At 44.3% G+C, this 27,685-nt stretch overlaps 1 long non-coding RNA gene across 1 annotated transcript in view; it reads left to right on the top strand.

Moving 5' to 3' along the window:
- Positions 1-19,266, top strand: part of LOC103018355 (uncharacterized) — a 140,264-nt gene extending 120,998 nt beyond the window's left edge. Inside the window, exon 5 of the long non-coding RNA XR_450064.2 lies at positions 19,153-19,266. This is a non-coding gene — a long non-coding RNA (uncharacterized LOC103018355). The remainder of the gene's footprint in view (positions 1-19,152) is intronic.
- The last annotated feature ends 8,419 nt before the right edge of the window (positions 19,267-27,685 follow it).

Below are 27,685 nucleotides of genomic sequence, written 5' to 3'. Positions count from 1 at the left end.
GGGTACATTTGGCAATGTCTGGAGATATATTTGATAGTCACAACTAGGGTGTGGGTAGGGGTGTTACTGGCCTCTAGTGGGTAAATGCCAGGGATGCTGCTAAACATCTAAAGAATTGCTTGATCCAAAATGTCAGTAGTGGTGAGGTTGAGAAGCCCCGATGTCATGTAACCTCCCCTCTTCATAGATGGGAAAATTGAGATCAGAAAGGACATGACTTGCTCCAGATCCCAAAGCAAGTCAGAGTCAAGGGTTGGGGGACAGGGCACATATTTCAGTTCTCCCTGACCCTGTCCTGGTTATAAGCTCTGTGAGCCTTGAACAGAGATTTTTATAAATGATGTCTTTCTACTTTGTTTTGTTAAAATGAGGAAAAGTGAACTAAATATTACAGTTGTTGTGAAAAATCTTCATTGTCTAATCTGTCAGCTGGGAAGATTTGCTAATTGAGAATTCTCTAATTAGACTTGGGTGAAAAATTTTATGCTTCAAAGCAGATGCCAGGATCCAACCGTAAATCGCACACTTTTCAAAGAACCTGTAACATGTATTTATTATATAACATACACACGATGGCCAGGAATATTATTGCCCTTTCTTCCTAAAGTGTACAGTTTACAAGGAAGAGGAGAGATACTACTTTCGGTTTTGATTCAATTAATAACTAGCCCAGGAAATTCATAACAAACCTCTAAACCATGTCCTTTACTGTGGGTTTTTATGATTTTGTAGTCAAGTGAGATCAGGTGGTAGTCTTAGCTCAAATCTCTGAACTTCTTTGCTTTGTATAGATTCCATTCAGACTATTGCCAGAGTTCAACTAATGTGTTTTGAGGTTGAACATTTCTGAGACTTCTTCAAGACCTGAAATGGGTTACACAGACCAACTGCCTTCATGATTAGCCTTTTTATTTGGGGGGCAGGGAAGAAGACACAGAACTGGGAGCTTTATACACATATGATGAATGTAATAATAGCTAAAGTTTTCTATACGGCAGGTACTGCTGAAAGTCTTAATGTGGATTATCTTTATTTTCATTTAACCAGTATTTCCTGGACTGAACACTGTTGCTACATAAGAAAAATATATATCTTATGTAACCAAAATTCCAAGGTAGGACAGCTCTAAGGGTTGGTTAATTTGGTGGTAAACAGTGTCTTCAGTGATTCAAGTTCTTTCCATCATTCCAGGCTGCCCTTCTCAGGGTGGTTGGATTGGTCCTCAGGGGAGATAGCCTGAGGTAGCTACCAACATGGCTGCTGCAGTTCCTGCAATCACATCCTGTCATGACAAATTCCAGTGAAAGAAAAAAGATCATTACTTTCTCTGTGTGTGTCTTTTTTTTTTTTTTTAATCCAGTGTAGAAACCTTTCCAGAGCCCCTCTGCATACATTCCCTTACAACAGATTGGCCAGAATTATGTCACTTGTCTATTCCTTAGTCACTCATTGGCAAGAGAAATGGGGTTACCATTATGGGCATAGTGAAACATTGGTCTGTGAGGAGGAGGGTTAGCTGAACAAAATCAGGGTTCTATTAACAGAAAGAAGGGGGGATGACTGACAGTTAATTAGGAAACCAGCAGGGTCTCTTAAAACTATTTTGAGATGCGCTGAGTTTCTGTTGCTGCTGCCTTACCACTCGGCATGATAGAAGCCCTTCCCTAAGCAAATGGGTCAGATTCCATGCTGCAGGATTACTCAGTTGGATTTCTAGGGGCTCAGGATGAGTTAGTGCCTCCTTCAAGCTGAGACAGGGCTGAAAGGGTGGGTTACCCCACCACACTGGCAGGCCCAGGAGCTGGAGCCCTGTATGCTGGTTGTTGGCAGGCAGTCCCCCGGTGCTCCTTGCTCTGCCCAGTGGCAGTGCCTGCTGGAGAGCAAGCAGTGGCCCCACAAGCTGATGCCGAGAAAGAACTGAGCTCATACCTACCATCAGCTGATAAGCTTTCCCTCTCAAAACCAAGAAAGGAGCTGGGTCTTCCTCACCCCTGCTTTGGTGACATGTTCTCTACTTTGAGACTTGGCCATGAGGTTCATTGTCAGCTTTCATCCATATTACCATTGGTGAGGAACCCAATGATGAATGTCCCACTCCTACGCTCCATGGTTGGTTCCTTCTACTACAATTGTGTAGACTTCTGGACTGCAAGTCAGTGTTCGTATCATCTATAATACACACTGGAGACTGAGTCTGAATCCTGACACCAGCAACTGCTAGTGGGGGACCTGAAGAGTTACTTAATTCCTCTAAACTCTAGTCTCCCCAGCTATAAAATGTGGATAATGATAATAGTAATATCTGTCTCTCAGAGTGGTATTACCTATGCGGCTTAAATGAAAACATATACGTAAAGTGGTGAGAACAGGGCCTGACACATAGTAGACCTCAATGAATAGAAACTATCAACATTATTATTTAGGAACTATGCAAAAGTTCTAGAGTGATCCATAGATGACCAATTAATACACTGTAGTAGTCAGTATCAGATCTAGAATCAGACAAATAGGTTGACCAATTTGTCTTCTAATTTTGGCCGACCCTCTAATCCTCAGTTTTGTCCCCAGAAAAATGTCCTGTAAATGTGGAATAAGACTGTTGTGAGAATTCAGTAAAATAGTATACCCAACGCTTAATTAAACAGAACTACTATTAATAACATTCCGGTTTTCAGTGGCAGCGTGCCTTTGCTCTGTCAAGACTAAGTGTATCCATATTCCTGAGCCCTAGATTTGAGGGTTTTTCCTCTCCCTCCCCTCTCAGTCCAGGCCTCTGGAGATTGTGGAAGTTTATTTAAACTGACAAACTGACTGTCAGTGCCCTCCTCCTAGACTCTTCAAAGCCCTGGGCCTAATTGGGATGCAAATGTCTCCCCTGGTAGCTTCTATCATCAGGGGAAGGCCCTTGGCCATCAGGAGAGATGTTTGGCGAAAAGGACCTCTCCCCGGGGCTCTCCATCTTTGTGGGGAGGAAATGATGATGATGATGTATGAGACAGCAGTGCCTTTGGAGACCAAGGAGGACATGACAGACGGGATAATATGGGAGGAAAATACTGTCTTTGTAATGGAGACTGATGGCCTCTGCTTGTCTTCCTGGCATTGTCAGGGCTGGGGCTGAGCCAGGCCTTCTTCGTTTGGTGGCAGGTTGGATGTGGCATCCACGCCGCCCTCTGTGGTAGCCTTCACCCAGGGCGGGGGTGGTGGGAGAAACAAACAGAGGGGGTTTCTGGGGGCGCTGAGTCCAGGCCTCACCCCCCCTGGCTGTGACCTGCCTGTTTGTCAGGAATGACAGGCCTCACTCGATCTGTTCATAATTGCTGGCTTCTGGGGTTTTTGGCCTCCACCCTTAACTCTTCCTTGTGCCCCCCCACCCCCAATAAAAAACAACTAAGTTAAACTAAAAACTCTAAAGTTAAAAAAAAAACCAAACCCCCAGATCATTACCCAACCACTCCCACTCCCCCTTCAGGCCCCTGCCTGGCTGCAGGAAAGAAAGCCTAAAACTAGAATAGGAATGTCATCTTTAGAAATCATCTTTTGGAGCAGTTTTATTAATTTCACTTCTCTGTGGTTACCACATGTTTGGGGAAGACAATTGATTTCACAGATCTGTGTGGGAGGCTGAAGATTTGGCTCTGAGGCGGCAGAGAAAATCTACAGCAAGAACAGCCTCCCTAATTGACATACAGCAAAGATGTTCTTTAAGGAAACTTTTAGTGCCTGCTTTTTTAAATTTTAATTTTTAAGTTGTTTGTATTTTTTTAAGGAGAAACTCTATTTTTTTTCCCTCTACCCATTCATCTTCCTCCCCTCAACCTCCCTCCCTAATATTTCTACTTAAGAAATTAAGAGGAAAACTGAACCAAGTGCTAAGTCATCCTTTTGGCTTCAAAGGCACTGGCAGTGGCTATCAACGTGTCCAAGGTCAGGGCTTCAACAGAAACGAGCCCTCACTGATTGGGAAAGAATTGTTGCTTCTGCTCCCATTCTGAAACCTCCAGTTGAGATGTTTCTGGTCTGAGCAGGGTCTCAGCAAGGTAGGGAGAAGCAGGTGATTCAGGTCAGTCCATGAGCCCTCTTGTATTTGGGACAGGTGTACCCGCAGTTACGGAGGTCACTGTTACAGAACCTCACTGGTGTGTTTTTAAGGGAGAGAGACTATTAGATGCTTTTGAGATGTCAGCTTGAATGACTGCATCATCAAGATAGAAATCAGTTCTGATTCTAAATAAATAATAGGCCAAGCTGAAAAAAAAATCTCAATCGTTAGATCTGTGGGTGGTGGTGGGTGAGTAGCTGCTGTTTTAGAACTTTAAATGTGGTTCCTTGGCATTAGCTTTATTTGAAATAAAGTGGTAGCTCTTCCACACCCTCTGAAAAGTTAATAGCCCACCTTAAAGGAGATGGTAGTCCTGCAGTGTTTTTATGTTACTAATTGTATTGCACTGTGGGAGGAGTAGATGGAGCTTTAGAGAACCCACAAAAGACAGGGTTCCTCCCAAAACAGCTTCCGTGATGACTTGAAACAGATACAGTTGATCAGCGGATGATTGGGAGTCTGATGTGAAATAGATGGGAGTAGGGATGGGGACATATGTCCTTGTCCAAACACTCAGGAAATCCCTCAAATGGGCACTTGTGTTGCTGAAAGCCAGCTGTGGTCACCTTTTTCCTTTTCTTTGTTCTTTCATTTGCTCTGTCCTCTACTCCTCTGTTCAGTGCAATCAGGTCCAAATTGAGCTGAGAAAACTTGTCCCCACCATCATGGTTCTGCCCCAGAGTTCCCCTGAGTAGCATGAAAATGAGTGGCATGGCTGAGCTGGTCATGCATGTGGATCCTGAAGAACTGTCTCTGTGAAGTTATGGGAAGGGAAGGAGGCGCCTGAGAAGACTGGGCGTGGGTGGGAGGCCGTTCCAAGTTCAGACAATGACAAGAAAACTGCTATGGGGCTCATCTAGAAGTTCCTGAGGCGAGGAATTTAATCTCAGCTCTGTTGTTTCTAACCCTCTCCGTGACCTTGGCCGAGCTCTAAACTCTCCCCAGAAAAATGGGAGTTATATCAGCCTGCCAAAGAGCGGTATTATTTCAAAGCTAAAGTCTTGCATTTAAATTAAAAAAAAAAAAAAAAAAGAGACCAAGGGAAGGAAGGAAAAAGGGGGCTGTGAGTGGAGAGGAAGTGACACGTTTCATGAAATCGGAGCTTTTTAAGGTTGTTTTGGGCACAGTTTCAAGAGGAAGTGCTGGTTATTAAGACAAACAATTGCTAATCTAATCTCTATCAGGAGACGTATTTAAGTTCAAGCACACTTTTTTTTTTTTTTTGACTCTTCTGGATTTTGGATTTTCAATTGAATGCTGTAATATGAGTATAAATTCGATGGAAGAAAAACAATTTAAGGAAGAACCATTTCTGATGTTTGCTACATGTATGAAGTTGAAGAAAATTGATTAGTAATCAAGGACAATTTAATTTTTTTGGACTTCTGCCCAAAGCTCCCCTTCCTAGTTAACTAGTTAATCTTAACTTTAACTAGGACTTTCTCCACTGAAGGCTTCCTGTGCCCCTGCTCTGGCCAGGCTGCCCTCTTCCAGGCTCCGCAGCCCCTGAGGCACACTTACCTCTTGAACACATCACACTCAGCTGGAATGGCCTGGTTACTTGTCTTTCTATTAAACTGGCTTCTTGAAGACTGAAAACACCTGGCCTGTGTTAGATGCTCCATAAACATTAGGTCAGTGTTGAATGTAGATGGGAAATAGAGAAATAAGGATCATCCCTGTATCAGTTTTGTATTGCTGTGTAATAAATTACCACAAATTTAGTGGCTTAAAACAACTCACATTTATTATCTCACAGTTTCCGTGGGTCAGGAGTCTGGGCACGGCCTAGTGGGGTCCTATGCTCAGGGTCTCAGTAGGCTGCAATCAGGTGTTGACTTGGGCTGCAGTCTCACCTGGGGACTCTGGGGGATGTTTTGTTTCCAAGGTCATTGAGGTTGCTGAAAGAATTTGTTTCCTTATGGTTGTGCGGGGTGGGGGTGGGGGGGTGGCCCTTGCTTCTTGCTGGCTATGCGCTGGAAGCCACCCTCAGGTCAGGAGGCCAGTAGTAACTTGCACAATGGATATTTGCTTTTTCAAGGCTGTCAGGAGACTCTCTCACTCTACTTGGCTGACACAGACTTTAGATAACATGATGTAATCAAGGGAGTGACACCCCATCACCTGCATTATATTCTATTTGTTAAAAGCAATTCCCAGGTCTTGCCCACACTCAGAGGGATGGGATTATACAAGGGCATAAGCCAATGGGAGTACCCTTTGGGTTAGGTGGGTCTGCCTCAGTCTCTCCATAACCCATTCCACTAACATAAGCACTTTCACTCCACAAAATCCTTTTTTGAGGCTTGCAGGAGAGTAACTTATTTCTAGCCTGTGCTTGATTATCTAAATCAGTTTTTATATTTTGTGGTTGCTTGTTCAGAAAATAAATATAGCAATCTGATATTTCTCAAGTCCTGCGCTATGTAAAAGTCCTCATGTTGGTTATTCAGCTATTGGTTCTCAGCTCCAGTCCATGCTGGCTTCACGTTAGATCAGGGGGCAGGAGGGCAGGAGGACGGGAGAAGGCACTTGCTGCTTCTTATCTGGCTGTTCGTGTCAGCATCACCCTAGCAGTGGCAGATGGTTCTGGTTCAGCTTCTCCCAGCACTTCCAGAGCCAGCCTCAGCGTATGCATCAGAGAGCACAGCTAGGTGGGCAGTACTCTCTCCACGGAGGTCTGAGCTCCAGCTCTGTGGGACCCTCCTCCAAGCTTGTAGGTTCTGATAACCCCATTCTCTTCTCTTTGATCTCCTTAGTGCTAGTGTCAAATGCCTGCAGTTATTAATTTGTGTTAGCTTATTAGTATTTTCATTTTGCTTTTTCAGTCCTCTAACACCTACTTAACCAAATCCCTGCATTATACTTTCTCTGTTAAAATACCTAACATGGTTTATATTCCTCACTCCCCCTGACTGATATAGTACTTCAATTTTCATCTGTATTGCCAAGAAATTGTACGGTCTCAATAACTACTATTGGAATTTTATACACCAAAGCAACTGACATTTGGCAAGCAATTGAAATCCATCTTCTGATTTCCAGGTTGATGCTTTTAGAATGTTGGGTCCATAGTTGACTTTGCTAGTCTATTTAAGGCTTCCTGGCTAAGTAGTAATAGACATAAATAAGCTCACAGGGGGTGATTCATTCATTTACTCCCAAAATTACAGTGAATCATGACTAGAGAGACTCCAGCCCCTAAGAAGCCCGAACTTAGAAATCAGTAAAGCTATTTGTGTGAAGTTATGGACTATACCCAGATATCCCCATTTCACAGGTGAGGAAACTGAAAGATTAATTTCCATCCAAGGCCTTCTTGCTAGTAGAAGCCTTAGAATCGGGCACTCTAGTTATAGATAACTTATCATCACCTAGGCCCTGAACTAGTTTCTCTTCATTTCCTAACTTTTTTAATGGCATCTATACCCAAGTTCAAAATCTTTGAGTCACTGAAATATGACTCCACCATCTCCTTCTCTCTTAAATTAGGCCTGCTGATCTTCCTCCAAAATGTTTCTCCCATCTGTCCCCTTCATTTGTTTTCTACAGTCTGAGTTTTGTTGAGGCCCTCACTATTTCTTGCCCAGGCTATTAAAATGGCCTTCTGATTGGCCTCTCTGTTGTTGTCCATTTGGTACTCTGCTCCCAGGAAAATGTACCTCAAATATAACTCAGAGAATATTACTCCTCCCCTCAAGAACTTTCACTGGCTCCCTGTTGCCTATAGGGTAACGTTCAAATATCTCAGCTGGGAAGATTAAAACCTCCTTCAAAATTTGATCTCAACTACGTTCCCAGCCTCCCCTCCCATTTCTCCCTGTTAGGTATCTGTCGTGCCAGCCAAGCCTGTACTCCTGCTGAATCTGTCCTTCCTCCTGCTAAAGCTGGCACACCTCCTTATCACGAACTCCTCCTCCCCAGCCCCGTCTTCTCTCCCTGAAATACCACCTAGCCTCTAAGATCCAGCTGAAATTCCACCTCCTCCATCCACCCTTTCCTGTTTCTCCAAATTGAATACTCTCTGCATTCTGCTTTCTGAAATGACGGTGTAAGGCACGTATAAGTGAAGATGAAAACTACGAGAGCAGTATAGCTAGCACTGATAATGGCCTACTCTGTTCTCTGGCACTGTATACTGTGCTCTTTACTCCCACCATCTCATTTAATCCTCATTTAAGTTCATATGAGATGTGAACTTTCTGTTTTACAGGTGAGAAAGCCAACTTTGTGAGGTTACATAAATTGTTCAATATCACCTAGCTTATTTTCTGTCTTATATAAATTACTTGTATACCCTCTTTTCTTTCCTCTAAATAGATAGCTCACTGAAAAGAGGGAGCATTCCTTGTTCAGGTAGGATCACCTGTTCTAGGCTTACGGTGGGCAATAAATCACCAATTTACTGAAAAATCTCAGAATTCACAATTTTTGCCACTAGATTGTTTTGCCTTGTTCTTTGGTGGATTTTATTTGTCTGTTATATATCAAGCATACACCTGTGTTCTATGTAATGTAAGCATGGGGGGTGGGCAGGGAGGGAGGAATATTTCTGAAAAGATTGGCATAAGTTGATTCCTGTATTCCTTCTGTTACAGTTTGAGAGATGATCTTTATTTGACAGTGGTTCCTGAAGTCTTTGCTTTAAGGAGTCACAAATAAACACTTGAATTCAAGAGCACTTTCAATTTGTAAAGAAACTCCACAGTGAGTGCTCATGATGCTGAGAATCCTTCTGATTGTCTGCTAATGATCACTTTGTTTTCTAAGTTTGAATTTGTGTTTATTGGCATATTCTTTTTTAAAGTAGGGCATTGCCTGATACACAATGAGGGAGACCTGTCTCTTTGGAAAAATTTAATGCAGCCGGGGTTAGGGTGGGAATTATTCAAAAAGCTACTCAAATGACTTATTAAACAAAAATTCGGTAGCATAGATTCAAGGTCATGAGCTAGAGCCTTGAGGTCAGAAGGAGCTTGGTTCCATTGGAAATAATAAGGCTGACCTTTTAGGAGGGCAGCTTTGTGGAGATGGCTGTATAGATAACACCTCAGGATTCAGTGCAGAGGGACACATTTTTTGGTAAATGCATTCAGTTGCCTTTGCTCTGACTTCAGAGCTGCGAGAGCTGTGGGAACCGCTGCTCCCGGATTTGAGAATTTGAGATGGCTTTCAAAGAACCAAGGGCTCCTTATGCAGCCCCACTTCCGGGTGGCCATTTCGTATTCCTGTGAGGAGCCCAGGGAACAGAGATGGAAGTGTCTGAGATGCGGGGGAGGAGGGAGGAAGTTCAGGAAAGAGTCTAGGGCAACCAGACTGCTTGTCAAACAAGTGGAGGAGTCGGGGTGGCGGGGGCGGGGGGGCGGAGGGGAACAGCCATTCTGCATTTATCTTTCTTTTTCCTGAGTACCTTGTCCAGGAGCTATTCCTATGACCCTTGATGAAGGATGGTCACTATAGTGAAGTCCTCCCCTTTCTGCATAAAGGGGCCACAAATGCCCTATTCCTAAGGGGGCCTGGGTTTGAAGGATTTTCTACACTGGGCATGAAGTCCTGTTGCTCTCTCCCCACTGCCCTGGCTTTGGTCAGAGTCATTCTGGGTCGTAGATATAGCAGAGATAACGGGTCACCATGGGATTGTACTCTCCTCACAGCATGACTGTGCTCAGGGCCTTGACTGGGCGTAGCTCACTGGGCTGCATGGACACAGGCAGCTCAGCCTGCATTGGCAACCTCACCACCCTGGCCCCCAGCTGTTCAGGCTAGGCCCGGGGAAGCCAGGGACGCCGATCTGCTGGCCAACACTGAGTAGGGAGATCCTGAGTCCTTCTCTTGTTGGCCCCATGGATAGGCTGAGCAGGCAGCCACTTAGGTGTTACAGTTCAAAGAATGCTGAAAGATAGGGCAACTGCTTAATTTATTATCCACATGGGGTCACTTCGGAGAGTCAAAAGGGGCAGTAAATTATAAATATGTTGGGGCCACAGGCAAAAACTAGAGTTGTCTGACAAACCTGGGATCACTATACTGAAAGCTACCTTGGTCTTAATTAAATTTGACAACATTTCCTAAGTACCTCTGCACCAGACATTGTTCCCTTCCGTAATAGGGCACAGACATGTCCACAAATAAATAACATGACAGAGGGTTAAATGCAATGATGGAACAAGTGCAAAGGCCACAAAAGGAGGGCAAGGTCACCATCTGGGGCAGTGATGGGGAGGGTGGATAGGGAAGGTTTCAGTCAAGGAGATTTGAAAGGCCAATGTCTCATAGACATATAGATGGGGACGGGGGTTCTAGAAGGGGAGAACTGCAGCTGTGAAGTCACAGGTAATTGAAAGTACACAGCACGTTGGAGGGATTGTTAAGAAGTGTGGCAGTGATGGAAAGCAAAGTGTGAAGCAGGAGTGTCAGGAGGTGGAAGCTAAATGGAAGCCAGGTCAGGAACAGCCCTGTAGGCCATGCTAGCCAGCTTGGACATATCTGCTTAGGGCAGGGTTGGCAAACTGCAGCCCATGGGCTAAATCCAGTCTGCTATTTGTTTTTGAAAAATCAAGTATTATTGGAATACAACCAAACTTACTCATGATGTGTCATATATGGCTGCTTTCACACTACAACAGCAGAGTTGAGTAGTTACAACATAGACTATATATGGCCTACAAAACCTAAAATACCTGCTCTTTCTTTTCACGGAAAGTTTGGCGACCCCTGGCTAAAAGCCATGGTGGAAATATTGAAGGGCTTTAAGTAATAGTGTAAACATATCTCTGATTAAGAAAGATCTCATGGGGTAGGAGGGAGGATAGAGTTGTTGGGGAAGAAAGATGGGAACCTACTGTGATAGACTTTATTCATGCAATTAACCTTTATTGAGGGCCCACTATATGCTAGACACTCTGCTGGGCTGGAAACTCAGAAATGAATACACAACCCATTCCTCGTGACCCTTGCGAATCAGACAAGAAAAGGTAAGGATCTGGACCAAGGCAGTAGAAACAGGGATGGATAGGAGAGGTTTAGAGAGATGGAGCTGGAGATTCAGGGCTCCAGGTTTGGGACAGTTGTTGATGGTGCCCTTCTCCAAAAGGAGGACACTCCAGGAGAAGTAGGCTTACTTCCACTTAGCTCCTCCTCCGTCTCCTTGAACTCACTACATTTGCTCTATTAGATAACATTGTTAGGTGCTTTCTAAAGACATAGATGTTTTGACTGGATTCAGCTTTATCTAATACTGATACCTGAACAAGAACTAATTTAATAGAGTGTACACCATCCTAATTCATTTTCATCTAGAAAAGAGCCAAGTCCTACATAGTTTGGAAGAAAAGCTCCCCCATGGGCCCGTGGAAAACCTATGCTACAGCTACTTCCCTGAGCCAGCAGGTAGAAGGGACTGACTCCCTCATGCTGGTAAACTCAGTAACAGATTGGCTCCCCTGAACATAGTAGGTACTCAACAAATGTGCATTGGATGAAAATCTGTGATTGAATCACTTAGGGTCCTGGCGAAAATAGATGGTACATCAAGGACTTCCATCACAGTCTGTTTAGTGGAGGGGCTATTTACAGCGGTGAGGGCAAGTGAGTAGAAGCATTGGGCATGGTGACGCAACCAGAGACTAGCAACAGTGGAAACCATGCCCTCTTCTCGACCTGGAGGGGAGGGAAGGGTGTCACTAAGCCCAGTGTGAGTCACAGCCATGAAAGAGCAGGGGCTGAGCTGGGTCTATAAGGAATTTCAGCCACTGAGGAACCTACAACCTAGTATGGAGGGAGAGGGGGCAGAAGGGGAAAGTGGGAGAGTAAAGACTCCAGCCCGTCACTCCTGCTCTCTGATCTGCTGGTGTCTCTTTTGGCTGACCCTCATCAGAGGCCTCAGAGCAGGGGAGCCAGGACAACACAGGGGGTAGCGGCCATCCTCCCAGCACAGAGCTGGGAAGAGAAGAGCCTCTTTTTGATTTCTTTTAGTTTTGCAGAACTTGGGTCTCATCACACTTGCACTATTGAATTATTAGCAGCAATATTGAAGTACTTGGATAGACGTATCATTATCTAGCTAAATAAATATTCATTGGTTGTATATTCCTGCAAGTAGCTCTGATACTCCTAACCAGTGCCAGGTGCTGTACTGTGAGTCATGGACAAAGATGGCTAGAGCAGGGGTCCCCAACCCCTGGGCTGCGAACCGCTACTGGTCTTCACCTGTTAGGAACCTGGCCGCACAGCAGGTGAGTGGTGGGCGAGCAAGTGAAGCTTCATCTGCCGCTCCGCATCACTCTCTTTACAGCCCGAACCATCCCCCACATCGCGCGCATCACCGCCTGAACCATCCCCCCGCCCCCGCACCCCCCATCCGTGGAAAAATTGTCTTCCATGAAACTGGTCCCTGGTGCCAAAAAAGGTTTGGGGACCACTGGAGAGGATCCTGCACAGACAGAGCCATATGTGAGCATTTTTGTGCGGAAAGCTTTCTGCATATTCCAGTAGCATAGATTACTGGAAGTAGAATCCTGTGCCAAGGGGGATTCACAGTTCACCTTTTGATAGACAATCCGCTTTCGTGTATACTCCAAAAAGGCTCTAAAGTATTTGAGCTTGTCCATTTCACCACAGCGTCTTTCTCCCTGGTCACCAGTGAGCTTAAGCATCTCTTCATATGTTGATCAGTCCTTTGTCATTTTTCTTTTGTGAAACATAGTGGTTTAGAGCTTGGTGTTTGAAGCCAAGACTGCTTTGTGAATTCAGACCCTGTCTTTGCCACTTATTTGCTGTGTGACCTTAGGCAAGTTATTTTTCCCCCATTCCTCATTTGTGAATTGGAGAAATGAAGCTATCTACCCTTTGGGGTTTTGGAGACTGGTAAGTGCTTAGACATGCCTAACATATAGTGACCTTGATGTAAGGATTAGCTATCATACTTGCCTACATCGTTTGTCCATTTTCCTCTCCGTGTTATTGAAGTGTGACCAAGGCTGAGGACCACCAGGCAGAAGGGAGCGCATTTCTGCAGCTCCTATCCTATTTCTGAAATGGTCTGCTGTCCCTGTAACATGACCCTGCAGTGACATGGTAACACTTTACTTCCTACCTGGATCACAGACAACCGCGTGTTTAGAGCGGGGCGGAAGGTTCATCTGAGCGCATTTGTTCTGGCGTCTTTGGGGTCCTGAGCTGTCAGAATTTGACCGGAGGTTCTCCCAGAGTCCATTTTGCCCCAGGGAGGGACAGCCAGCTCTGGTGCATTCACTACTCTGGGCAAGCCCCGAGGCCTTTTGAGCTTGGCCAGCCTTTTCTCAGGCAGCCACTAGATGGAACTGCTCTGAGCTCTGGGCCTGTGGGAGGCCAGGTGCTCTGTGCGCTCACTTGCCGCAGCGGCTGAGGGCTGTGGTTGTGGCTGCCTGAGCTATTGCTGCTGTTGGGGAGATCACACGCCCACAAGGGGAATGCCTCAAGTTGCTGAAAAAAATTTTTTTGAAGCAGGAAGAGAAGAGCTGCTTCCTTTGTAGGCCAGCCTCACTGTTACGCAACTCTGACTGTACGTTTTCTGACTTTCGGTACAAGTGAAGGTCACCTTAAGGTAAACTGAAATTCTTATATCAAGGTCACAGGAAAGTTCAAGGGTGTAAGCATGTTTTAGGTGTTACTTGGAGATGAATGTATGTATAGCGTCCTACAGTGAGACTGAGGCTTACACGGGCAATGCCAGGAAGTCACCGTCACATCCAGCATAGCCAGCACCAGCACCTGCATCACTTTCTTTATTGATGCCACTACATGCCAGGAATTGCCTGATGTGTCAGCTCTCATTCTCATAGTCATAGAGCAAGGAAGATATTATCCCAATTTCAATGGTGAGGAAATCAAAGTTCGGAAAGTTTAACTGTCCTGACCAAGATTCTTCAGCCAGAAAGTGGCAAGTCACATTTTGAAAACATCTTTTTGATATTATCAAGGTTTGTATTCTTTCCACTGCCCAATGCATGTAGTTGCAGAATTTAGAATTGGAAGGGACTTTAGAGTTCGTAATTTCTCTGTGCCCAAGATCACAAAGTTAGTTAGTGGCAACATTAGAACTAATATCTTCTATCTCCTAGACAAGTATTACTTTTTCTAGCAAATGAGTTTGTCTCATGAAAGTCTTAGCTAAAAAATTGCTAGATGAATAAGCAACGTGTAGTAGTCGGGAGTCGGCTGGGGAAGGTAGAAAGGGGTTATAGGTTGTGGATTCAGATTTTGGTTCTGCCACTTACTTCCTAGCTGTGTGGGCAAGTTACACAAGCCTCAGTTTATCATCTGTAAGATGGCAGTAATAATAATACTGAAATAAAAATACTGAAAATGAGTTGATGTGAGCCATATAGTATGTACTAGGTAGTTAAGTTATCCGTCCCTAGAAGAACGATTTTGAAATAGTGTTGGATACAAGACTTTTTTTCAAACTCAGGTTAGCTTGAAAGTGAGATCTGAAAAGGCAGGGCCGTTTGTTGGAACTGGAAGCTTAGTTAAGAGCACAGGCTCTAGAATCAAGACTGTGTGCATTCACACACCAGTCAAAATGGCTATCATCAAAAAATCCACAAACAAGAAATGCTGGAGAGGGTGTGGAGGGAAGGGAACCCTCCTATACTGTTGGTGGGAATGTAACTTGGTACAGGTACTATGGAGAACAGTATGGAGATTCCTTAAAAAACTAAAAGTAGAGCTACCATATGATCTAGCAATCCACTCCTGGCATATATCTGGAGAAAAACATGGTCCAAAAGGATACATGCACCCCAGTGTTCCTTGCAGCACTGCTAACAATAGCCAAGAGATGGAAGCAACCTAAATGTCCATCGACAGGGGAATGGATAAAGAAGATGTGGTACATATATACAATGGAATATTACTCAGCCACTAAAAAGAATGAAATAATGCCATTTGCAGCAACATGGATAGACCTAGAGATTGTCATACTGAGTGAAGTAAGTCAGACAGAGAGAAATATCATATGATATCACTTATATGTGGAACCTAAAAATAAACGATACAAATGAACTTATATATGAAACAGAAACAGACTCACAGACTTAGAGAATGAACTTATGGTTACCAGGGGGGAAGGGGTAGTTAGGGAGTTTGGGATTGACATGTACACACTGCTATATTTAAAGTGGATAACCGACAAAGACCTACTGTATGGCACAGGGAACTCTGCTCAATATTATGTAACAACCTAAATGGGAAAAGAATTTGAAAAAGAATAGATACATGTATATGTATAACTGAATCACTTTGTTGTACACCTGAAACTATCACAACATTGTTAATCAGCTCTACTCTAATATTAAATAAAAAGTTAAAAAAGAAAGACTGTGAGCATTCAAATATCAGCTTCATCACTGGATAACAGTGTGACCTCAGGCAAGTCACCTAATCTCTCTGTGTCTCAATCACTCATCTGTGATTGAGAGTAATCATGATATTTATCTCATTAGGGCTGTGCATGGATTACATGAGACAATGCAGGAAAAGGAGGAGCATGGCATATTGACACAGTAGATTCCCAGCAAATGATAGTCATCATTGTAATAATTAGAAAACCTAGGATCTGAGAGTGGAACTTATATCATAAAGTAACAATAAATACAAAAGCAGAAAGATCTGCTCTATGGATTCAGAGTACATTTTTAAAATAGAAATTTACTGTCCTGTCTATACACAGCTTGATTTTGCGGGGAAGCTCTAATACTGATTGATGCAATTTGGCCAACCATTTAACAAGTTGGCTTTCTAAAAATAAGTCATGATTTGGCTGAAGACACACAAAAGGGGGACCTGCCCTCTACACACTAGTGGTAGAAATGAGAATTATTACTACTTTTCTAGAGGACAATTGAATAATATATAAAAAGTCTTAAAAATGTGTATGCTCTTTGATCCATTCTTTAGCTTTACTGAAGAAAACAGTCAAGGATGTCCACAAAGTTTCATTCATTTATTTATTCAAAAAATGCTTATTAAGTGCCTACTGTGTGCCCTCACTAGGCTCTGGAGATAGCACAGAGAAAAATGGCGTCACGGCACTGCTCTCATGAAACTAATAATCTAGAAGGGAAGATCACCATTAGACCAAGAATTACATGACCGATTAATTAATCATACCTATGTTAAAAGTAATGAAGGAGCTGTGTAGGGACTATGCCCACAAACAACCAAGAGGTTTGATCTAGCCTGGGCAGTATAGGAAGGCCTCTTGGAGGAAGGTGCATTTTGACTAAGTCCTGAGACACAGCATGCTTGAAGGAGCACTCCAAACAGATGAAGAATCGTACGCCAAGGCCGTGATCCCCCCAGCTGCCACGTGGCAAAGGATTCGGAGGGGCGTACGAGGAGCCTGGTTGCAAAGCTTCAACCACACAGATGTCCATCACATAATTCTTTACAAGAATGAAAAGCTAAAACAACAAAAACAAAACCAATGCTTGGTGTCAGTCTATTTATCTCTTGTAAAAAAAAAAAAAAAAAAAAAAAAGAATGAAAAGCTAAAACAACAAAAACAAAACCCTAAATGTCTAACAATAAAGAACTGGTTAAATAAGTTATGGTACACCCAGTCAAAGCAGTAAAGTAGCCCTACATAGCCTCTTGTAGCATAGAAGAAATACATGATATATTGTTTCATGAACAAAATTTACAAAACTGTAAACACTGTATAATCCTATTTTTAGTATGCATAGGCACAGAGGAATGTGGGAGCCCATATGCCAACATGTTAACAGTAGTTATCTCTGGATGGTGGTATAATAGGATTTTTCATTTTCTTCTCTTTTGTTTATCCATACTTTACAGTGACCACACACACACACACACACACACACACCCACACACACAGTATGACTATGTTACTTTTGTAACAGGAAACCTTTTTTTTTGAAGGTTATACTAGGTTGGCATTTTAATACAGTGGTGAAGTGTAGGCACCTCCAGAGGTGTCAGACTCGGCTTTGCCTCCACCCACCTCATCGCTGGGACCCCAGGAACATTTCCATGAGCCTAACTTGCCACTCTGCAAAGTGCGTTGTGATTCTCGTGAGGATTAAATAACGTAAGGCCTACAAAGTGCTTAGTACAGAGTCTGGCCCGTTAGTAAAAGTTCAGCAACGTTAGCTAATAATATTGAAAAGAAATACAACCAACATCTACAAACATTCACCCCCATAAGAGCTTCTTTAGGCTGCTTGCTTTTGCATTTAGGACAGTGTCAGGGGAAGAGGGTCACAATCTACAATCGTGATTGCTCACATTGTACCTGCTTGGAGAGCAGGGAGGGGTGAGGGAGAGTGCCCAGAAGTAGGCTGGGTGGAGCCGACCAAAGGTTTCCATGGCAAACCACATGACTGGCAGATTCCCTCCACAGCCCACCCCCAATTCCTCTCCTCCTCTCTCTCTACCTCCTACCCTTTCCTCTCACTTTCTTCCCACCACCTCTTTCCTATTGTCTATGCTGACTGTAAATTCCCTGAGGCCCTGGGACAGGTTGTACATCAGCTCCCCGTAGCCAGCACCTACTGCTGTGTTGTGTACAGCTGCCCCCCCTTGTCTGTTGTAAGCAGGGTGACCTATTGGAGATTTCCCCCATTGGGTGTGACGTTAAATAAGAGTGGTAGTGGTGGTGCGGAGGAATGGAAGGGATAGACAGATGCAAGAGATATTTCAAAGGAAAATAAAAGATCTTGGTGAAGGATGAAGAGAACACAAACTTTGGAGTCAAACAGACCTGAGTTTGAATCCCAGTTCTATTTTTTAAAACTACTTTTAGCTCTGTTTTCTAACCAGGCAAATTCTTCAACCCCTCTAAGCCTTTGTTTCCTTATTTAAAGATGGAGATAATATTGTCTGCCTCCTTGCCTGTTGTGAGGATTAAATGAGGCAAGGTATGAAAATACCCAGCGTGGTGCCTGGCATCCTATTTAGATTAGTTTTCTTTTCTCCTCTCCAGGGTTCTGAGAGTGGGGTTGATGGAGGAATGGTGGTATCCTTCAGAAAACTAGGGAAGCAGAAAGCCAGCTTGTTTTGTTGATGAAGATGAGTGTGACTTCGGGCATGTTGACTTTGAGATGCTGTTAAGACAGCCAGTTGGAAATGTCCATCCAATAACTAAAATGAGGGACAGCAGAAATTTCTGAACCTTCTTCGTAGTTTACATCCATCTTTATAGGTGTAGATAGGAGGAAATGAAAGGGAGAGCACAGAGAGGAAAAAAAGAAAAGCAATGTTCTGAGTTCAAGATTGTGGAGGGAGCAGTTTCAAACTTTGATACAGGGTGATGAATGGATGAGGTTGGGAGAAGTTCAAAGTCACCAGAAGTAAGAAAGTCAATAAACGAAAACCTACACTTGTTTTTGTCACAAGGAAAAAAAATTATTGAGATCCTTCAACATATTCCACCTGCCAGAGCCAATGTAACCTCTGTTCTCTCTGAACATACCTGGCACATTCCCCTCTCTGCACTGTTACCCACCATCCAGGAAGCTCTACCAAGATGGTGACAGCCCTTCTAGGTCCAGTACAGGTCTTACTTCTGTGAATACTTTCTCCGCTCTCCAGCTGACCCCAGTCTAACTCTCCTGCCTGTAAACTCCTAAAGCATTTCTTAACTACTGCTTTTTTAGCATTTATTCTTCATGCCTGGGATGGGAAGTGGATTTCATCCCACGTGCCAATACTGGTCAACTCCCAGTGGCTGCTCAGAGAAGAAATCTAAGACATTTTCCAGATTCAGTGCGAAGAAGCCATGGTCGATATGCACGTCTGTCAAGAGCTCTGGTGTGGAGAGGGTAGCCCATGTCCTGGGTATTTGCCGGCCATAATAAATGGCTATCTTAGTTTGAGTTCCCCAAAAGAAGATGCCGAGACAAAGGTGTAGGTGCAGGTAGTTTATCTGGGAACCACAAATGACGCAATGCAGAAGATGAGACAAAGAGGGAGAAAAGTAAAATGTGGGTTACCGCTGGAGCGCACTCCTTCTGAGGACTCTCTGGGAAACTGTGTTGTCTCCTCAGGACCCTCCACTGGAATATGGGAGGCTGGGCATTGATGCAGCCACTCTCATCCCCTGTTGACTGGCGGTTGCCCCCAGTGGTGCCAGAGCAAACCCTCGGGCAGAGAAGGAGAGCGGTACGGACACCTGAGTGAAAAGTTGCCAGAATGTGACAAAGGGTCTCTCTCAGGTGAGGCCAGGTGAAGATAGACTGGGCATCCACAGGTCTGCTACAACGGCTTGGTCACGCTGCTTTTTCAGTGCTTTTCTTCTTATTTCTGTTAGCTGCTTGAAGGCAGAGCCCCATGAAAAGCGTATGCACAATGCCTAACACCTAAAAAGTGTTCAGTCAGTATAAAGTCAATGATTGTTGATTAGCCTATGAAGAGAGAGAAAAGGGAGGACGATTAGATTCATCATTTGGAGTTTCTTGTTTAAAGCCCAAGATTGTGCTGATTGAATTACCTGCTATAAAATCCAGCTATTTGGCCAAAGCAGCATGCTTCTAATCTAGATCATTTTCATCACACAGGCATCGCTCAGAAGTCCAGAGAACAAGAGAGACAGCATGCTCCCAGGAAAACAACTCTGGGTTCTAAGAAAAAGTGGGGGATGATTTAATGAAAGCACTTGGACTCAGAGACTGCCCCCTCCTACAAATGGAGCAGGGTGAATTGCCCTGCAAGGCCTCTGACAGGGCTTCCTTAAGATGGGGTAATGGGTCATCCAATCACAAAAATATGATGCCTTTTACATTTTAAAACTATCCTTTGAAGTCAAAAGCACCTCTTCCTTCAACTTTCTTGGATAATGAGTGCTAACCAAACAAAATAAAAATGCTTTAAAAGGTGTACACCCCTGCAGTAATCTGTACCAGAATCTCACTGCTATGAACTGAATTATGCCCCCACAAAATTCATATGCTGAAGCCCTAAACCCTAACGTGACTATATTTAGAGATAGGGCCTATAAGGAAGTAACTAAGGTTAAATGAGGCCATAAGGGAAGGGCCCTGATCTGATAGATTAGTGTCCTTAAAAGAAGAGACCACAGCCAGTGCTCGCTCTCTCTGTCTGTCTGTCTCTTCCTGTGTCTCTACCTCTTTCTCCCCCTCTATCTCTGTCTCTCTCCCCTCCTGCTTCCTTCACCCCCAACAGTGTGGACATAGCAAGAAGCCAACTACCTACAGGCCAGGAAGAGATCCCTCACCAGAAACTGAATTGGCTGGCACCATGATACTGGATTTTCCAGCCTCCAGAACCATGAGAAAAAGCAGTTTCTGTTGTTTAAGCCACTCAGTTTGTGGCATTTTGTTGTGGCAGACCAAGCTGACTAATACAATCACTCTAGTCCCTTCCCTAATGGTCCATGCTGAAGTCCCAGAAACAGTGCTACCAAAATGAGTCTTCCACTGGAAGAGGGCTTTCTCATCTGAAAGTCTCACGACGATTTCCATCACAGCCTTGAAGGGGAATTTGACCAGGAATTTTTATGCCCATTCCAGAATTAGAGAACTGAGGTTCCCTGGGATTTAGCCTAATGCCCAGCTCATAGTAGAAGCTCAAAAAATGTTTGGTGGATGTAACCTTGGAGCATCCCACGCAATGGAGTATCTGACTTCTCTCCCAGAGCTCATTATTCTCTTCAACGCTGCCTTTTCTCTAATGTCACATAGTTTAAGGTACTAAGAAAGGGCTTCTCAAAGCTACCTGAAGTTGTAATTTGGGTTCAAAATCCTAGCTGAGTAATCTTGGGCTGGTTAAAGTTTTAGTTTGGGTTCCCCAAGAAAGTTTCAAATCCAAGTAGTTTATTTGGGAGGTACAGGAAACACCTGTATGGTGGTGGGAAGATGACAGGGAAAGGAAGGCAGCCATTCAATTTGTGTTATCAAGCAGGTCACCGCTGTGAGCCACTGGAGCTTAATCCCCCTGGGGAACTCTGGGGGTCAGGGTAGAACACATGCCTCAGAATTAAATCCCCACCCTGCCACTAAGTGGCGAGGGAGCCAGGGAATTTATACACCAACTCCTGTCAATTACTAGGTGATGGCTGCTCCTGGAGGATATTTATTCCCCAACACATCTGTCATGCCGCAACACAGCAGGCTCCTGAGAGCTTCTGGCCGGTAGAAGCTCTCAGGCCAAGTTTTGGCATTTAGAAGTTGAACTGATAGATGCTGAAATAGTGAGGACCAAGGAGACATGGGTGGGGCACAGAAAGCATCTGCCATCTGGAAAAGAAAGACTAGTACCCAATTCATTAGATGAGTTGATATTTGTAATGTACTTAGAACAATGTATGGTATACAAATGCTCCGAGTGTGGCAGATTGTATTTTCCGTACACAGACAGAGAAATTTTCTGGTCCCATATGCTCTTCAAGAACCTTGCCATTCCCTATTAAGGAGTGGAGTCTACTTCCCCTCTCCTTGAACCCAGTGGGACTTTGTGACTGCCTTGATGAACACAGCGCTGCAGAAGTGAAGCTCTGGCTTCCAAGGCTAGGTCATACGGGTCTGCCTGTCACTCTGTCTCTCTCGGTCTGTCTCTCTCTGTATATGAATATGTATGCACACACGCACACGCGCGCGCACACACACACACACACACACACACACACACACACACACACACACACACACACACACACACACACACACACACATACCTTGGGAGCCCTACCCTGAAGCTACCACTCTGGAGAGATCACACTAAGAGACAACGTAGGAAGAGAGAGAGACTGCCAAGGAGCCTCAGCTGTTGGAGTTGTCCCAGATTCAGGTGCCTGCTGGGTGAGCAAAGAAGCCTTTGAGATGATCTCAGCCACAGTTGCCTTATAGCCACAATCGCAGGAGAGACCCTGAGCCAGATATGCCCAGTTAGGCTGGACCTCAATTCCTGATCCACAGAAACCAGGAGAGATAATAAATAATCATTGTTATTTTAAGACACTAAGTTTTGAGATAAATTCTATGTAGCCATAGTAACTGGAACAGTGCTTGATAAATAAAATAAATACAATCTCACCTCCTCTACTCACAACCCCTCCTGAGATATGAACGGAAACCTTCATATTCTGGATTTCACTTTCTAGCAGATGGTTTCAGTCCAAGCTCATGTTTTTCTAAAAGTCAGATTTTCACAATGTCGATATGGTAAGGTTTTATGTTAAAGTTGATGTGTTAAGGTTAATGTGCAAAGGTTAGGTTTAGTCCTGGATTGGACATTTTGGTGATTCCTTAGTACCCATTTTGCTTGTCTTCCATCAGTAGCAGCTTGGTAGTTTGATCACTCACCTCCAGCTCCAGGAGTAGGCTATGAATGATCTAAGCCATCAGGGAATCCCAGGCCTCTTGCCAATGATTGGACCACACAAGTCAGGCACAAGCCCGTCAACACTTGGCTTTCCCCTAGGATTGGTTAGGGATGGTATAATCAGCACCACATGCAGGACTTTTGCTGGGGATTCTGGGACATAGAAGCCTTCTTCTTCTGGGAAGTATTGGGTTTAGACTGCAAGCTGGAACCATTGCAGTCATTTTGGTACCATGAGGGAAACCAGCCTGAGGATGGAATCAACACACAAAAGAGGAAGATGGAAAGAATCACATAGTCTAGAGCCTTGACCAGGCCATGCCTAAAGCCCAGACTACATCTGCATTTTCAGGTATGGGAGCCAAGAAGTTGCCTTTATTGCATAAACCACTTTGGTATGGATTTTCTCTTACTTATAACCAAAAGTGTTCTAATTAATTCAGGTATCAACATATCAGACATTGTCACTAGAATTAATCCATTAGTCTAGTGACTAATGTCACTAGAGCTCTTCTCCATAGATGGAAGAGAGGAACAATATTTAATCTATATAAAATTTCCTAAGACTCTCTTTGGACATATTTCTATAAAACCTTGAGTTTTGCCAAGAAAATAGCTACCATTTTCCTGGCTACATCTTGGGTATAAGTGTGTACACATTCTGACAGTAGTAAGGAAGGAGCTGTCCCCAGACTTTCTCCTAGCTTCTGGTGGCCTCAGAAATTCCTTGGTTTGTGGATGGCCATCTTCTCCCTGTCTCTTCATATCATTTTCCCTCTCTGGGTGTCTGTCTCTGTGTCCAGATTTCCCATTTTAAAAGGATACCAGTCATACTGGATTAGGGCCCATTCAAATGACCTCATTCTAACTCGATTACCTCTTTATGGACCTGATTTCAAAATGAGGTCAGATTCTGAAGTACTGGGGGTTAGGACTTCAGCATATCTTTATTAGGGGACACAAGTCATCCCATAACAGTGGGATAGAGGGAGTGGCTTGAGAGGGTATATATGGAAATGACAAGACACCAAACATGGGAAAGTTAACAAAAACACTTTATCAAACACAATTTTGGAGTTGTCCATATGTAAGAATGCCTTGCTTTAATTTGTAGGAGAATGGAAAGTACAGGGTTCCTGACAGAGACACGTTTCTTTGCTGAGACTGGTGATGAGATGAAAGAATCAGAGCCAGGTTCCTGAAACACAGAGCCTGTGTTGCCTTTTTTTCTGGCCTAGATGTTTCCATTACAACAATCTCTGTTTTGTTGGGTGATTTTTTTTTTCTTCAGGGGATACACACAAAGCTTTGACTTATATTATTCTCATTGCATCCAACTGAATGAAATTTATGAAACTTCTTGTACAGTGTGCTCATTGTTTGGCTTGGGATAATTGAAGTGTCAGGAATATTTGCTTATTGAAAACAACTCCAGAAGGCCCTGTTACCCAACAGGCTGGGGCTACAAGGCATGCCACCCTTGGGACAGCTACATCCTAATGCCTTTCACAGCAGGAGCATCTTCCCAGGTAAATTAATTTCACACCTGGGCAGGAGCACTGGATTAGGAGTCAGAGGGCCTTATTTCTAATAGGAACTTCACAGTTCACTTGCCATTTGACTGTAACTTTGAATAAATCATTTAACTTCTCTGGGCTTCAGAGTTAAGTAGACCTGAATAGCATGGTCTTATCTACTTCACAGGGATACTGTGTACCTCAAAAGGGATAATCTATGTGCAAACACTTTATGAAGCAGAAAATGTTGTACAAATGTGTATAATTAATGATGAAAATTAATTATTTCTACTTCCACTCAGAGGATAATGTTGAACTAAGGAACTATAATAGGTCAATGTTCTGATGATTCTCCATTCTCTCCCCAAGATCTGTCTTCCACCCTTTTCTGCCCTGCTTTTGGTCTGGGAGGCTGAATACTACAGACTGCATTAACTAGACCTTCCTCATCTTGTGGCTTCTGGTTGAGTTTGACCCATGAGGCGTGCTGATCAGAAATGAAAAGGTGGGAGGAGAGAAAGGTTTATACCTCTTGCCCTCTCCTTGGCCATTAGAGGTTTGGCAGCAGCTATGTTCTCCTACAGCCACAGCTCTGATTGGACAGCCTCTTCTACTCCTTTAGCCCTCACTGCGCTTCAGGTAATATCAGTACCTCTCCTCCTTTTCAGGTTGAGGAGGGTACCAGTCACCACCGTGGCTGAACCTAATGCCTTATCTCAGATGTGCCCTCTGTTTCCTGAGGATGCTGACTGTAGCCATCCTGACCAGAACGTGGACACTCACTCAGCTTCTTCTGCGTGAACGATTGTCTCTGTTCTTTCAGATGGACTGTGTTGTCTCTTTAGCCATTGGGTCTGCAAAATGATTCTTCTCTTATAGAAGTGAGCATCATTGCATCTTGAAGAATTACAGGGATTTGGAGGTCTTTGCTGTTTCCCATCAGCAAATGGATGCTTTCTTTAGGTTTACGGGAGGCTAGGTCTCTGCCTGTTCTTTCTCTGGTACCTCCTGCAACTCCCTGCATTTAGGCACTCCCCAGGTTCAGTCAGTCCTTCTCTCATGTTCATCCACTCTGCTCTCAACCAGCCCACAGGGAGCTTATCCCAGATCTTTACCTCTGGCCTCACCTCCTGACCCTGTGTCTTTAGTGGTACTCACTGAATCTCCACATGGCTCATAGCCTCTTTTCTCTTTTTCACTCCCTGCCCCCAACTTCCCTATTTCTCTTCGTGCTGCCCAGGCTGGAGTCTTGGCTCATCTTTAACATCTCCTTATGTGCAAGCAGGCACCGTGGACTAGTGCTTCTTCCCTTCAGAATAATTCCGTCATTCCTCTTTGCACTCTCATTGTCTCAGTTCAGACCTCTCTGTACTTTCTGAATTTCTGTCTCAGGATTTCCAATTGGCCTTCCTTTCTACAGTCTCTCCCCAATTCAGTATAGCCCATAGACTTTCACCATGTTAGTTTTCCTGAATCTTGGCTTTTGTTGTGCCCCTTCTCTTTGTGACCTTTGATAACTCTGCTGCCCACAAGACAGAATCTGAACTCCTGACCTTGGCATTCAAAGCAATGCACAATCTGCTTCTTGACCTATTTATTCCCTGACAAACCCTCTCTGCTCTCCTCACTCCCTTCTGGATATGCAAGGGCTTTCCAGCCTCCAGCCCAATGCTCACCTCGTACTCAGCTCCAGGAGTGACCCCTTCTGCCTCACGGTGTAAAACACCACCCATTTGTCACGATGAACCCCAATGCTACTTGCTCTCTGAAACCTTGACCACTATAAGCCACAGTGGTATTTCCCTCCTGTCAACTCTACGAAGTTCCAGGACATGTTTGCTGAACTGAAATTGTAACTCCTAAGGGCATTGTTTACACTTGTCATTTGAGACTTATATATCATGTTTGGGCCACGTGTGTCTTGCACAGTAGGGTTAGGGTTTACCATTTCTTGAATGAACAAATACCTGAAGTACGCGGGCTTATTCAAACTGCTGATTCATTAAGGGGTTGGGCACTCACGTGTATTTTGTGTATTAGTGGGTCTGTATGCCACATGCTTATTCAGATAGGCTTTGGGTCTAAAAAGGAACAGTGATGTTGGTGATGAGGATGATGATACAATGAGGATAAGGATGATAAAAATTGAAATGACTGCCATTTCCATTTATTGAGTACCTACTCTGTGCCAGTGCTTAACATACCTGATCTCTTTTTATGCTTATAATCAGCATATGAAGTAAATATTATTACTGTCTCTATATATTAGGAAATGGAGGCTCAGAGCAATTAAGTAAATTGCCCAAAATCATACGTCTAGTGGGGAGCAAGGCTGAATTTTAACCCGGTCTGGTGATGCTAGTCTGTTCTACCAACCAAACATCAAGCAACCTGTGGAAGTCTACTGAAGGCATCCAAGGATGCATTGTGTGGAAATGCATATGTGGTACCATGTCCATCTTAGCTTCCTTCCAGTGAGGGCAGAGGCCTCTCGTGAAGTTCTTTGTACCCCTCCAGTGATGCTGAGGACCGAGCCTTGCACATCAACAGCACTCATTAATAGTTTTTTCATTGATTCTAACCCACCGCATGCCTGAATTTCAAGTGTGTCTTGTGGAAGGACCTGGCCAGGATTGCACTATGGGTTCACATAGGAATTCTTTTTCCATTCCACTCATATCATAAAACCTTTAGTTTATCTAATTACTTGTCTCTAGAGCTTTCCCCTTGATGGACCTTTGTACCGTGTTGACTTAGCTAAACTGGCAGTGTTTCCCAGAATCCTCTTCCCTGTATGGTTCCAGGTTAGGGCTGCCACAGGAGAAATTTGCTTGAGATGGGGAAGGCAGAAGGGATGCAGCCACAACTCTCTGCAGATTGGTGTGGGGTGCCAGGCGGGCCCCCTTAGCGCATGCTGATCTAATGGCTTATCCTGTTGGCATGGAGCAGCACCTGGGCCTGCAGTTCCTTCAACTCCCACCCAGTCTCCTCCTTCAGATTCTCTGAGCTGCAAGTTTGCTGTGTGTGCAGTTCCATGGAGAAGGTGCCAGCTTTTGCAGGTCCCCTGCACTGTCCAGTTTGGAGGTAATGAGAGACAGCCATGGGTTCCGGCCTGTGCTCATTGGTTCCAGTGTTTCCCACGCTTCCAGTTTGCGTTCCTTCCCCCACTTTCCCGAGTTCCTTCCTGATTATCAGAGCCTCTGGACTTCAGGTCCCCACCGGGTGCAGAGGCAACAGCCTGCCATCAAGTCCACCAGCTCTCACAGCTTTGCAGGGTGTAATCTTTATAACAAATCTTTATTTCTGAATCAAGCAGCGCCTCTGCTTCTCTGATCAAACCCTAGCTGATACATCCCTCTTCCCCAGGCCCTCAGGATACAGTATCTTTGATCGCATGGCCACCCCAAAGAAATTTGTTCCTGGTGATTGGGCAAAGTCACCCTCAAAGCAGGACTGGTGAGCCTCTCATACCCTTTCTCTTTCCCTCCCCACAAGACTGGTGTCGTTTCTGGAGGCAGGAGCTAAATCAGATCTGACTTGTAATGAAACCAAGTGTAAGATGCCTCAGAGTTATTAAAGGCTGTACCTGCCCATGCAAACCTGAGCTGAACTCAGCTTTGCTGTCACTGCTTTTGGAGGCTGTGGGCTACCCCCACCCCTTTGTGGTTGCTCTCAAACGTCACCGGTCTCCGGCTCCTGTGCATGGAGATGGGCTTGTGATTAG

Source organism: Balaenoptera acutorostrata, chromosome 16, assembly GCF_949987535.1.
Source record: "Balaenoptera acutorostrata chromosome 16, mBalAcu1.1, whole genome shotgun sequence".
NCBI lineage: Eukaryota > Metazoa > Chordata > Mammalia > Artiodactyla > Balaenopteridae > Balaenoptera > Balaenoptera acutorostrata.
The sequence above is the reverse complement of the archived record's forward strand: the minus strand, read 5'-3'. Positions and strand labels throughout refer to the sequence as shown.